The following is a 13,179-nucleotide window of genomic DNA, read 5'->3' on the forward strand; positions in this document are numbered from 1 at the left end:
AGGAAGCAGGCTCCCCACTGAGCAGAGAGCCCAATGTGGGGCTTGATCCCAGGACCCTGGGATCATGACCTGAGCCAAAGGCAGAGGCTTTAACCCACTGAGCCACCCAGGTGCCCCATCCCAGCACTCTTAAGATCATGATCTGAGCCGGAGCCAGACACTTAACTGACTGAGCCACCCAGGCACCCATTTTTATTTTGTTTTGTTTTTAAGTACTCTCTATATTCATCATGAGGCTTGAACTCACTGCCCCAAGATCAGCAGTCTCATATTCTACCAACTGACCAGCCAGGTGCCCCATCTTTACATATTTTGGATATTAACCTTTTATCGAAACGTCATTTACCAACATCATCTTCCATTCCTTAGGTTGTATTTTAGTTTTGTTGGTTGTTAGCTTTTTATTTTGATGTAGTCCCAATATGTTACTTTGCTGTTGTTTCCTTTACCTCAGGAGACTTACCTAGAAAGATGTTATGGCCAGTGTCAGAAAAGTTACTGCTGGGGCGGCACCTGGGTGGCTCAGTGGGTTAAAGCCGCTTCCTTGGGCTCAGGTCATGATCCCAGGGTCCTGGGATCGAGCCCCGTGTCGGGCTCTCTGCTCAGCAGGGAGCCTGCTTCCTCCTCTCTCTGCCTGCCTCTCTGCCTACTTGTGATCTCTCTCTGTCAAATAAATAAATAAAATCTTTAAAAAAAAAAAAAGAAAAAGTTACTGCTGGGGCGCCTGGGTGGTTCAGTGAGTTGAAGCCTCTGCATTTGGCTCAGGTCATCATCTCAGGGTCCTGGGATTGAGCCCCACATTGGGCTCTCTGCTCAGTGGGGAGCCTGCTTCTCCCTACCCTCCTCTCTTTGCCTGCCTCTCTGCCTACTTGTGGTCTCTGTCTGTCAAATAAATAAATAAAATCTTAAAAAAAAAAAAAAAAGAAGGAAAAGAAAAGTTACTGCCTGTGCTTTCTTCTAGGACTCACATTTAGGTCTTTAATCCATTTTGAGTTTATTTTTGTGTATGGTGAAAAAGTGGTTCAGTTTCATTCTTTGCATTTTGCTATCCAGTTTTCCCAGCACCATTTGTTGAAGAGACTCTAGTCACATTATTTCTGAATGCCTCAATTGATGTCACCAATTGTGTAGTGTTTAACCCTACTTCTCTATTAGTTTAATATTAAAAATAAATAAATAAATCTTTACTGCACATTTATATAGTGCTTTCCAACGTTTTCGCATTGTAGCACACGGAAATGGGTTAAGTTCTGATTGGTCATCCCAGGTTGAGGAACTCAGTAGTATGTCAGTACACCCTGTCATTCATACCTCTTCATTGGTTCTTGGCATACAGCGTGGGAAGTTCTGCTTTAATAGAAAAGGTATAGAAACCTTTCTGTATTGCATTTTAGTTAACTGGAATTGGATAAAATGTTACAGGCTGCACTGTGTATCTCATATGCTAGGTAGTTCCTATGGTTATAAAAGGGAAGAGCTCTAGGAACTCCATGAGGTAGTGGAAAGAGGTACAAACAAATGGCGGTACAGTATGACCAATGACATTGTGCAGGTGGTTACAGGGCAGATGTGGGAAAGTTTAATTCTGTCAGTGCAATTGAGGAGTCTCTGGGTCAGCTAATGAGGTGAGGTTTGAGTTGGGCCTTAAAGTAAAAGTTTCCAAAGTGACTGAGTCAAGGAAGTCAGGCAGATTGTGGAGAGGAAGCAGTCTGTTCTGTGGGCTCTGTGCCTGTTTAATTTCTATTGGAGTTCTCTTAATATATAAGTAGATATTGGAACTTAGAAATTTGCTGTGATGGCAGATGTGGTTGTTTGCCCTGCCAAAGCGCCCATCTACCTTCCATTTATGTTGTTTGGATTCAGTCCACACTATATTAATAGCCTTATATTTGCATTGTGCTTTTAATTTTCAAAGCTTTTTATCTTCATTATAGCCCTCCAGGGATGGGGAAATAAAAACCAGGTGGTAGTATTTTTATTTCTGCGGAGGAGAAAACTGAGACGTTGTCATCATATCAGCATTTTTTCTTCCCAGGCTTGGTCTTTAAGAGACAAGAATGTAAAATCTTGAAGAGAAATTTCTGCGATGGCTATCAGTCCCCAGATAATTTATTTTTCCTTTGCTTGATTCCAAATGGTGCTAATAGGAAGAACCTCTCCCAGTTCTCTGGGCACAGCCATAGTGCTGACTGATGGGACAGTGACCAGGAGGGAGTCCGCAATGCAGGCAGTATGCTTGCTGATCACAGAGCTAACAGCCTGACATCTGCAAGGTGCAGCTGTAGCTTTTTGCTGCAGCATATTCGCATTTCTGGTCCTAACTTGCTGAGGAAGCACAGGGTTTGGAAGAAGAACGCAAGATAAATCATTCCCAACCTCTAGGACTTACATTCTGTATTGGGTGAAGTTGTTCATAAGATCCCAGAGTTGGTACTTTTCCCGGTTCACTTATGGCCATGTTGATTGCGTCTTCCCCCATATCAATTTTAGTTTAATGCCAAAATAAGATTCAGCTATCTTAACAGATGAATTGAGTAGGTGCTAATTGCGTCACTAAAATGTTTGCCAAAGAGATCTTATTTTCTAGCTGGTTTTGACCTGTTTCCATCCTGCAGCCTCCCTTGGAAAACACAGTAGAAATACCTGGTTCTGTTTTAGGGTGGCATTGTTAAAATAGTAGTTTTTATGAGCAGTGATGGCTATTGAACCTTTGTATTTGTGCCTGTACGTCGTATTTATCCCCTTTTCTTTCGGAAATAGGGATTTTGGAAATACTGAAGGAAAGAACATTTTTTAGATAATTAATTTTTTTTTTAAGATTTTATGTATTTATTTGATAGATCATAAGTAGGCAGAGAGGCAGGCAGAGAGAGGGGGTGGGGAAGCAGGCTCCCCACCTAGCAGAGAGCCTGACTCGAGGCCAGATCCCAGGACTCTGGGATCATGACCTGAATCAAAGGCAGAAGCTTTAACCCACTGAGCCACCCCGGCGCCCCTAGGTAATTAATTTTGAGAATGTGTACTGGGAAGAAAAGGATGATCTTCATATGAAGTCAACATTTTAAAAATGATGGTTTAATTTTTCTTACTCTTCAAGGCCTTTCATTTGATGGAGTGGGCCTGCTTTGTCAGAAGCCTCTCTGATTGTCAGTTGAGGACGTAATGGGTTCCTAGGTAATAGCTTCTACTTTTCGGTGTTCTAACTTCCCCTGGGCTCTCTTCACCTGCAGACTCTACATTTACCTTCACATATTTGTGAAGAAAGAAACTGTAGAGAAATAATGAAGTCTCTGCACTAAGATCAATGTCCATTTCTTTTCTTTTATTAAATCCTTGGTCACAACATACAAACATGACTGAGTCCTAATCCTGTAGTAATTTGCTCTTTCAGCATCATTCAGTGTAATTTATTTTGCTATATAATTAAAGGCTCTGAAGCCCAACAGAGCTGTCCCACCTTCTTAACTATATGACCTTGAATGCAATTTAACTTACCTGAGCCTTATTTTCTGGCTGAGTAAAATGTTAATCACGATGGTACTTCCCATTATTTTGGTGTTGTATAAATAAAATATTGATAGAGTGCTTAGCACCTTCCCTTGCACGTAATAAATAAATGTTATGTTATTTGCAAATGAATGAATGGAAGTGGGAGTAATATTAGCGATTACTATTACTGTAGTTGCTTCTTGACTTCGTTTATCCTTCTGTGCAAGAAAGTTGCTCTACTCGGATCTTAAGTAAATTGGAAACTTGCTTTATTATCAGTATGGATTAAGGAAAGGTCTGTTGTGTTCAGTATCTGAAGAAAGGCTTTTTAAAAAAAATAAGATAATAAGATTTTATTTATTTGACAGAGACACAGCAAGAGAGGGAACACAAGCAGGAGGAATGGGAGAGGGAGAAGCAGGGAGTCTGTTGCAGGGCTTGACCCCAGGATCCTGGGGTCCCAAGCCAAAGGCAGATGCTTAATGACTGAGCCATCTAGGTTCCCCTGAAGAAAGGCTTTTAAATCAGTTTTTCTTTGTTACCAGTTCACTTTTTTATTTTTAAAGGATTTTTGTTTTTTCATTTATTTGACAGAGAGAGAGATGTCCCAAGTAGGCAGAGAAGCAGGCAGAGAGGCAGGCAGAGGGGGAGGGAAAAGCAGGCACCCTAGTTGTTCACTTTTTAATGCTCTAGAATAAATGGCTACATGATACAAATAACATCAGGATGTCACAACCTAACATAAGTATTTTATAAATTGTTTCAGGAACAATGGAAGACCAAAAATTAATGGCCTCCTGCCAACACACACACACACACACACACACACACACACACACACACACCTTTTTTTTCCTTTATAGCTGACTACCTTGGTGTTTGTACATGAATTCAGATTTTGTAAATTTCAAAATTTTTCCACATCTCTCAAATTTTGCAGTGCTTTCTAATGCAGTTTATAGGATTGAATTGATTTACATTGGGTGTTAGTTGCCTTGGGAGTATTAGTTTGTTTATTTAAAGATTTTATTTATTTATTTGACGCTGAGATCACAAGTAGGCAGAGAGTCAGGCAGAGAGAGAGGGGGAAGCAGGCTCCCCGCTGAGCAGAGAGCCCGATGTGGGGCTTGATCCCAGGACCCTGAGATCATGACCTGAGCCAAAGGCAGAGGCTTAACTCACTGAACCACTTAAGTCTCTGCCTCCCAGGCTCCCCCACCTAACACTTTTTTTTTTTTTTTTTTTAATAGATCCTTGGAAAATGGTAGAGTCGAAAAGTCAAGAGTATGAATAAGTAGAGAATTGGGGCCTGAGCTGCATATTGAAATGAGCTGAGCAATTCCTGTTAGCTTGGGAAAAGAATCCTAACCAAGAGAATTTTTTTAAATGAACTTGTGCTTGCACCCATTTGCTACTATTTTCACGTCAATCAGGTCTTTGCAGTTTGTCCATATTACCAGGTTGTGGAGTTACTATACTCTTCAGTGTCCCATGAAGCTGGCACAGCAACCTTCTGCTTGCAGTGCCTACAGCAAATCATCCAGAGGGACCAAACACATGGCTTTGTTGTGTATTTCCAGATGTCACTCTGTTTGGATGACTTAGAGCTTAAGAAGGGTGTTTGCTTTAGAATAGGAGGAAAATTGTTACTTTGGCATAAGGCCCACCCTGGCACCATTCCCACATCTGTTATTGATTAGAAGTGAATGCTGGTCAGTTAGGATGCAAGAGTGTGGGTCTGATTATCAAGCTTACCCTTCAAGGATGAAAAGCTGCAGGAAATTGGAAGGATGGCATTAGCTTGCAGTACAGAAGAGCTGAAAGAAGATCCTTTCATAGCTGTTGTACAGAGATCTGATGTACAGATAGCCTGAGTGATTTCTACATGCCCAAAAGATGTTACACCACGAGAAACTTCCCGTAGAGCAGGCCAGCAGAATAGATGGAGTCTTTTCAAGCTGTTTTTTAAAAAAATATGTAATTCAGATAAAATGCACAGATACTGAGTTCAGTCTAATATTTTTTTATAGTTGTCTACTCTTGTATAACCATAGTCTTAAATAAAATTTAGAACACTTAAATTTACTAGAAAAGCCCTGCTTACCTCCTGTAACCAATATCTCATTTCTCCCCCTGTATTTCCATTTCATGTAAATGGAGTCATATAGTGTGTATTCTTTTGTGTCTGGCTTTGTGTTCTTCGACATAATTATGTGAATGAATGGCTTCCCCCACCCCTTTAAAAGATTTTATGTATTTGTCGGAGAGAGCAGAAGCAGGGCGAGCTGCTGGCAGAACAGGCAGAGCAGGCAGAGGGAGAAACAGGCTCCCCACTGAGCAAGGAGCCCTATGTGAGACTTGATCCCAGAATCACTGGGATCATGACCTGAGCTGAGGGCAGGTACTTAACTGACTGAGTCACCCAGGCATTGCAGGCTTGTTCCTTTTTCAGATTGTAGTATTCCATTGTATGGATATACATCAGTTTATCCATTTACCTGTTGGTAGACATTTGGTTGTTCCCAGTTTTTTGCTGTTATGAATAAGACTGCTATAAACATTTTTGTAGTTTTTGTGAATGTTTGTGAATGTAAGGTTAATTTCTCTTGGGGTAGAATTACTCATCATTGGATAGTTGTATGTTTAACTTTATAGAAGACTGCTAAGCAGTTCTGCAACAGTCCAAAATAGTTGTACCTTTTACACTCCCAACAGTTAATGTATGAGAATTCCATATGGTCTGTATCCTACTTAACAATTTTTTTTTTTTTAAGATTTTATTTGTCAGAGAGAGAGAGTACAAACAAGGGGGAGTGGCAGGTTGAGGGAGAAGCAGGCTCCCCACTGAGCAAGGAGCCAGTGTGGGACTCTGTCCCAGGACCCCTGGATCATGACCCAATCCAAAGGTAGATGCTTAACCAACTGATCCATCTAGGCATCCCTTGACATATTTTATTTTAGTATTTTAGTGAGTATGTGGTCATAGCTCATTTCGTTATGATTTTAATGTGCATTTCCTTGATGATTAGTGATGTTGGCTACCTCTGTGTATTGGACATTGCCGTGTCTTCCTTTCTGAAGATATATTGATCTGTTCCATCTATACATTGTCTGTTCAATCTCACTTTCAGAAATTAGGTTATTTATGTTTCTATTGTTGATTGTCAGAATTCTATATACATTCTAGATAAGAGTCATTTGTTAGATATATGAGCTGTGAGTAATTTTTTAAAAATCTATGCTCCATCTGTCCATGTTCTTGATGGTATCTGTTGATGAGCAGAAAGCCTTAATTTTCATGAAGTCTGTTTTATCAGTTGAAGAAAAATTTATGGTTTGTGCTTCTTTTGCGACCTGGCCAGGAATTCTTTGCTTACCATAAGGTCGTGAAGACACCCTTCTGTTCTTTCTCTAGAAGCTTTCTGGGTGTTAGTCTATAATCCATGCTGAAATAGTTTTTGGTAGATGAAATGACAGGATTGAGGTTAATTTTTTTTTCTACTTGACTATCCAGCTTTAGCAATATTTGTTAATTTTCTTTTCCTCATTGAATTGATTTGGCACCTTTAAAAATCACTTGTTGAGTAGTTTGTCCTCTAACTTTGTGCTTTTTTGAGGTTGTTTTGACTATTCTGTATCCTTAATATTATCACACAAATTTCTTGGTGTGTTCATCCCTCTTGTCTTTATTGCTTTTTAATGCAGAGATAGTCTCGAGTTTCTGAAACTTTTACAAATTTGGAAATTTTACATAATTTTAGTTAAAAGTTGCAGAGTAATATTAGTACACAGTATAATTTCTCTATTCCATTTAAAATAAAGCATATATTTATATAAAAGCATGGAAGAAATTATTAAAAGAATGCTTTGGATTATCCCCTATCGGAAGCAAAGCCATTTACTTTGTTTTTATTAGGATTTATTTATTTATTTTTTTTTTTTAAAGATTTTATTTTATTTATTTGACAGAGAGAGATCACAAGTAGGCAGAGAGGCAGGCAGAGAGAGAGGAGGAAGCAGGCTCCCTGCTGAGCAGAGAGTCCGATGCGGGGCTCGATCCCAGGACCCTGAGATCATGACCTGAGCCGAAGGCAGCGGCTTAACCCACTGAGCCACCCAGGCGCCCCTGTTTTTATTAGGATTTAAATAAAGATTGAAGTTTTGGTCCTAATTTCCCATCCAGATTGTTTGTTTATTTTATCCTGATTGCTTTTTAACCTAATAGTCTTATTATTAAGAAAACATGTATAGCCCATTAAGAAATATCTAAGAGTTGACTTGAACAAATTTTAAAAAATTAAATAAACTTGGGCACCTGGGTGGCTCAGTTGTTAAGGGTCTGCCAGGTCATGGTCAGCTGATCTGAGCATCAGCTCATATCATGATCCCAGGATCCTGGGGTCAAGCCCCATATCGGACTCCCTGTTCAGAGGGAAGCCTGCTTCTCCCCCTTCCACTCTCCCTGCTTGTGTTCCCTCTCTCACTGTCATAATAAATAAATAAAATACTAAAAAATATATATTTTAAAACCTTGAAAAAAATTAAATAAAACCAAGTGTGGGAGTGCCTGGGTAGCTCAGTGAGTTAAAGCCTCTGCCTTTGGCTCGTGTCATGATCCCAGGGTTGTGGGATCGAGCGCCTTACTGGGCTCTTAGCTTGGCAGGGAGCCTACTTCCTCCTCTCTCCCTGCTTGCTCCTCTGCCTGCTTGTGGTCTCTGTCTGTCAAATAAATAAAATCTTCAAAAAAAGGAAAACAAGTGTATACTGTGTTCGGGCCACCAGACTTGCACTGGAATATAGCAGTGATCAGGACTGACATGGTTCCGAATCTCAAAGAGCTTATGACGTGAGAGGCAGAGGCCAGCCTCTTCTGAAACAGAAATGAACAGTTATGCATTTGTGGTCATGTGATGTGAGTGAACATTTTTTTTTTATATATTCTTCATTATGCAGTAGGTGATAGACATGTCAGAAGTACAACCGAATGGCACGCCTGGGGGGCTCAGTCAGTTATGCATCTGACTCTTGATTTTGGCTCAGGTTGTGAGATCTAGACCTGCATCTAGCTCTGTGTTCAGCATGGAGTCTGCTTGAGATTCTTTCTCTTCCTCTGCCCCTCCCCCTGCTCATACTCTCTCTCAAAATAAATAAATAAAATCGTTACAAAAAAATTACCACCCAGGAAAGTGATGTATCTTACCATTTGGTTAGGAGTCCTCTGCAGCATACAGATAACACTGCTATTTTTGGGTTTTGTTTTTTAATGAAAATATGTTGTGAAACCAAAGTGTACAGTATGAACATTGGGATTAGTGAGTATGGTTTGGTTTTGTCAGTTACTTAATTTTCTGTGTATTACTTTCTAAAATCCTCTTTGTAAAGATCAGTTTTGTGCCTGTATTTGGTATTGTAACTCAGGTTCTTCCCCCCTCCCTCAGATAAGGGGGAGTTGTTTTGTTTTAATCCAGAGGAACCAGAGGTGTTAGTCTATGTTTTAAAACTCACATTTGATAGTGATACAAACAGCTGTCACACGGAATAATTGTCAAGTCATTACGAGGGTTTCCGTTGCTCACTATTCTTTAGGTATAAATCTGGGCTTTTAACCAGATGTGGTTGTTAAAAATTAGTTCTTGGGAGAGTTTATGCTGTGTAGGCCATCTGTTCCCTGTGCCCGAACAGAATGAAAAGTTAGCCTTAAAATTTGTAAGCCAGTGAACTAAGATGTATGTTAAGAAAGTGGGCAAGTGTTTAGAGGAGACACCCCTGGATTTGGTTGCAGAAGCGGTATGGTGTATGTGGACATACTCTTTATCTGATGGACAGGAGTCTTTGTTTTCAGGTGCTTCTCCACAGTGGCCATCAATCTGTTTTTAATCATCTAATATGATACATTTTGATTGTTTTTATAAGATTCAGCTAAATCTTGCCTTTTTTCTGTGTCTCCACTTCAGTCTACTTGAGGTCCCCTCTTTTACTTCTTTTTTCTTTTTTTAAAGATTTGATTTATTTGACACAGAGAGAGACCACAAGTAGGCAGAGAGGAAGAAGCAGGCTCCCTGCTGAGCAGAGGGCCTGATGCGGAGCTTGATCCCAGGACCCTGACATGACCTGAACTAAAGGCAGAGGCTTAACCCACTGAGCCACCCAGGTACCCCCATCTTTTAATTCTTACCATCTAGCTATACCATGAACTGCTTGAGGGCTGGAATTATAGCTTCATATGAGTTTGTATTCCATGCACTTAGTGCAGTGCTTGGGTCATGTTAGTTTTCCAGTAATGATTGATAAAATGAGTCATCATGACAACTTCTTGCTTTAACTTTCATTGCACTACCTTTTATTAAAACCAGCTTCTTGTGGCGCCAAGGTCACTCAGTAGGTTAAGGGTCCAATTCTTGATTTTGGCTTGTGTTGGGCTCTGTGTGGGGCTCCATGCTGGATGTGGAGCCTACTTGAAAAACAAGCAAAACAAAACAAAACCAAAGAACCAACTTCGTAGTTTTTTCCACGTTCCCTTTCAGATTTGCCTATGAATGTGTATGCCTTTTTTTTTTTTTAAACATGTTATTTTGGTGAAGTTAGTATCTCCTCCTTTTCCCCTGTATATTTTATCAAAGCTTTTCTGTGTTGCTGTCTATTTATCTGTCATTATTTCAGTGGAGAAGGACACCCAGAATGTGCATTGTTTTAATCATGTAACATTTACAAGTAGATTGTAATTTTTTTTATAATTTGTAATTAGAGTGCAGATTAATTAGATTGTGTTGTCATCTACCAATCCTTTATACAAGAGCACTGTTACATTAATTCAAGGAATCTGTTGTTTCAGTTTAGCTGTTACTGTAAAGTTGTTCCAGCCACATGGTAATGGGACTTTTCCCAGGGCCATAGCCCAAGCCCCTTACCCTTTTCTGGTCTCATTTTCTTTGTCTGGACAGACTAACTATATAGTTTTCTTCAATTGGTTGGAGAGATAAAATTATTTTTCTGAACCAATCCTGTGAATATAATGTTTGATTGGGTTTACAGATGTGTCTTTCTGAGTTCAGTATGTTTATATGAAAGGTCTTAGCATTTTATATTAAGTAAATTGTATTAGGAAATATTTTAAAATCATTCTGAAAAGGATAAAATTACACACAATTCAGAATGAATTATTTGTTGAATTCAGATAATAAATTATAGTGGGATGTTGATTAAATATACTTAAGTCCTAAGTCACCCTCTTTGGATTTAGGTGGTGACCATTTCCTCAGTTGTTTCTCTTCTGCAGGGAGCGCTGTTGTAGTGTGCATTCATTTTTCAGTACTTTCGCTACCAGACGACAAGTGTTTGAAAATGCTAGAAGTGTTTTCCTGTACCCGGTCTTCTACCAGCTGTACCATGTATTTAGTTGTGGGCTTGCTCTCTATTTTCCTTCCTGATTGTGTACTCTCATCTTTGTCTTTAGGTTTAAGTGACATTTTGGTTTAGATTTTTCCCTCAGCCTGTTCAGTAAACTCTAGCTAGCTTCTAGAGCTGACTTAGTAGATGCAGCAGAGGTAATAATAATAGTGGGCGATAGTGGTGGTGGTATGTTTCATGAAATGGTTTGCAGTAGAACAGGATTATTAACTTCATTTCCTGATAACAGAACAAGTTGGACAGAGAGGCCGACTTAGCTGCCTATTTTACAGAGATAGTGAACCATCATCTTAGATGTTTTTATTTGTGTAAACATACACTGTATACCAAAAAATGGTATCTTTTAAACTCACAGTGAGATTTTGACAGGTTAACTGACATGCCTTTGGTCATGCAACCAAGTTCCTGGGGTTGTATCCTAGGGCAGTTGGTCTAAATTAAGAGCATGTTTTTACTTACTGTTCCTCTCAGGTGGGGTAGGACTGGCATTGTAGGGCTTCGGACTTTCAAATTTTGGTTTTTCTGTCACGCGTCCTATTGCAAATAATCTGTGCCATTGTCCCTGATCCTAACTACTTGTCAAAATTTTGGTTTCAAAAAATGAGGTCACTATTATTAGATCATACTGCTTCTATGTGAACAAAGACTTAACATGTTAGGAATGCTTGGCAGCCCAGTGGATATCTTAAATTCTCCTGTAGAAAAGGAAGTTTAGTGAGAGAGCAAATGAGAATATTTTATAAGCAGTGCTTCAAAAGGATTTGAGGAAATTGATGTTCACCTATTACTCCCACAGGTCTTCAATTCCATTTTTGTGTTCCTTTCCATACTATGACCATATGTACCTGTTCTTTAATAAATAATTGTAATTATACGGTATAGATCATTTTAGTAGGAGGTCTCCCCTCACTGTTTTGTACTCTATGCATTTCCCCAAGTGTTGAATGATTTTCATAATTAGAATTTTTAATGCCTTTACAGTTCACATTGACATGCAGTTACACCAATTAATTAACCATTTCTCTGTGGTATAAATTGCTTTTTCCCTTGAGTTGTTTTCTAAGGACAGATTCCCAGGAGTGAGGTCACACAGTCAAACTGTATGAAACATTTTTCTGGCAGAGGAATCATTTTTTAACCACATTAATTGAATGCCGGTACTTCAACATACATTTATTTCTGTGCCTTTTTTTCCTAGTACATTAGTAATTGGATACTGTAACTAATGGAAAGTAACAAGCATATACATAAAGCCTTACAGTTTGAGTTGAAAGTACATCATTATTTTCTCCAAAAATTCACTATCCCATTTTGTTATGCGAGTGGCAGAGTGATGTAGGACTGGCTTAGGGAATGTGGAGAAATTAATATTAAAACCTTGGCCATGGTAAATTGAAAGTTTAATATCCTTTTCCCCCTTATTTTATTTATTTTTAATTTTTAATTTTTAAAAAATTTTTAAGGTTTTATTTATTTATTTGACAGAAAAATCACAAGTAGGCAGAGAGGCAGGCAGAGAGAGAGGGCAAGCAGACTCCTCGTGGAACAGAGAGCCTGACACGGGGCTCGGGGCTCGATCCTAGGACCCTGAGATCATGACCTGAGCTGAAGGCAGAGGCTTTAACCCATTAAGCCACCCAGGTGCCCCTATTTTTTTTTTTTTTTTTTTAAGATTTTTATTTACTTATTTGTTAGAGAGAGCGAGCATGCAAAGTCAGGCAGAGTGGCAGGCAGAGGCAGACAGAGCAGCAGGCTCCCCGATGAGTAAGGAGCCTGATGTGGGATCCAATCTTAGGACTCTGGGATCATGACCTGAGCTGAAGGCAGAGGCTTAACCGGCTGAGCCACACCAGGCGTCCTTCCCCCTTATTTTATTTATTTATTTTTTAAGATTTTATTTATTTATCAAAGAGAGAGAGTGGGAGAGAGCAAGCACAGGCAGACAGAATGGCAGGCAGAGGCAGAGGGAGAAGCAGGCTCCCTGCTGAGCAAGGAGCCTGATGTGGGACTCGATCCCAGGACGCCGGGATCATGACCTGAGCCGAAGGCAGCTGCCCAACCAACTGAGCCACCCAGGCGTCCTTCCCCCTTATTTTAAAGATGAGTAAACAGAGATTGCTGTTAATGTTGTTTCTTTACCCAGAACAGGGGAATTTGCTTATCCTATCCTCCCTGAGAGAAGTAAAGACTAAAAGGCAGCTCTGAATCAGGAAAAAGTCCTCTTATCCTACAGAGGTATATATTTTGACTGTTAATTTTTTTTCCTTAGAAGACTCATAATTG

At 39.6% G+C, this 13,179-nt stretch overlaps 1 protein-coding gene across 7 annotated transcripts in view; it reads left to right on the plus strand.

Moving 5' to 3' along the window:
• The window catches only part of CBFA2T2 (CBFA2/RUNX1 partner transcriptional co-repressor 2), a 156,803-nt gene that overhangs the window by 73,878 nt on the left and 69,746 nt on the right, over positions 1–13,179 (plus strand). Inside the window, exon 1 of one of the 7 annotated variants that reach the window (XM_059406806.1) lies at positions 9,519–9,640. The exons of the other annotated variants lie outside the window; for them this stretch is intronic. The gene's annotated coding sequence lies outside the window, so the exon portion shown is untranslated. Of the gene's footprint in view, positions 1–9,518; positions 9,641–13,179 lie in introns of those variants that run through there. 7 annotated transcript variants of the gene reach the window in all.

The sequence above is a fragment of the Mustela nigripes genome, chromosome 7 (assembly GCF_022355385.1).
Source record: "Mustela nigripes isolate SB6536 chromosome 7, MUSNIG.SB6536, whole genome shotgun sequence".
NCBI classification, from domain to species: Eukaryota; Metazoa; Chordata; class Mammalia; order Carnivora; family Mustelidae; genus Mustela; species Mustela nigripes.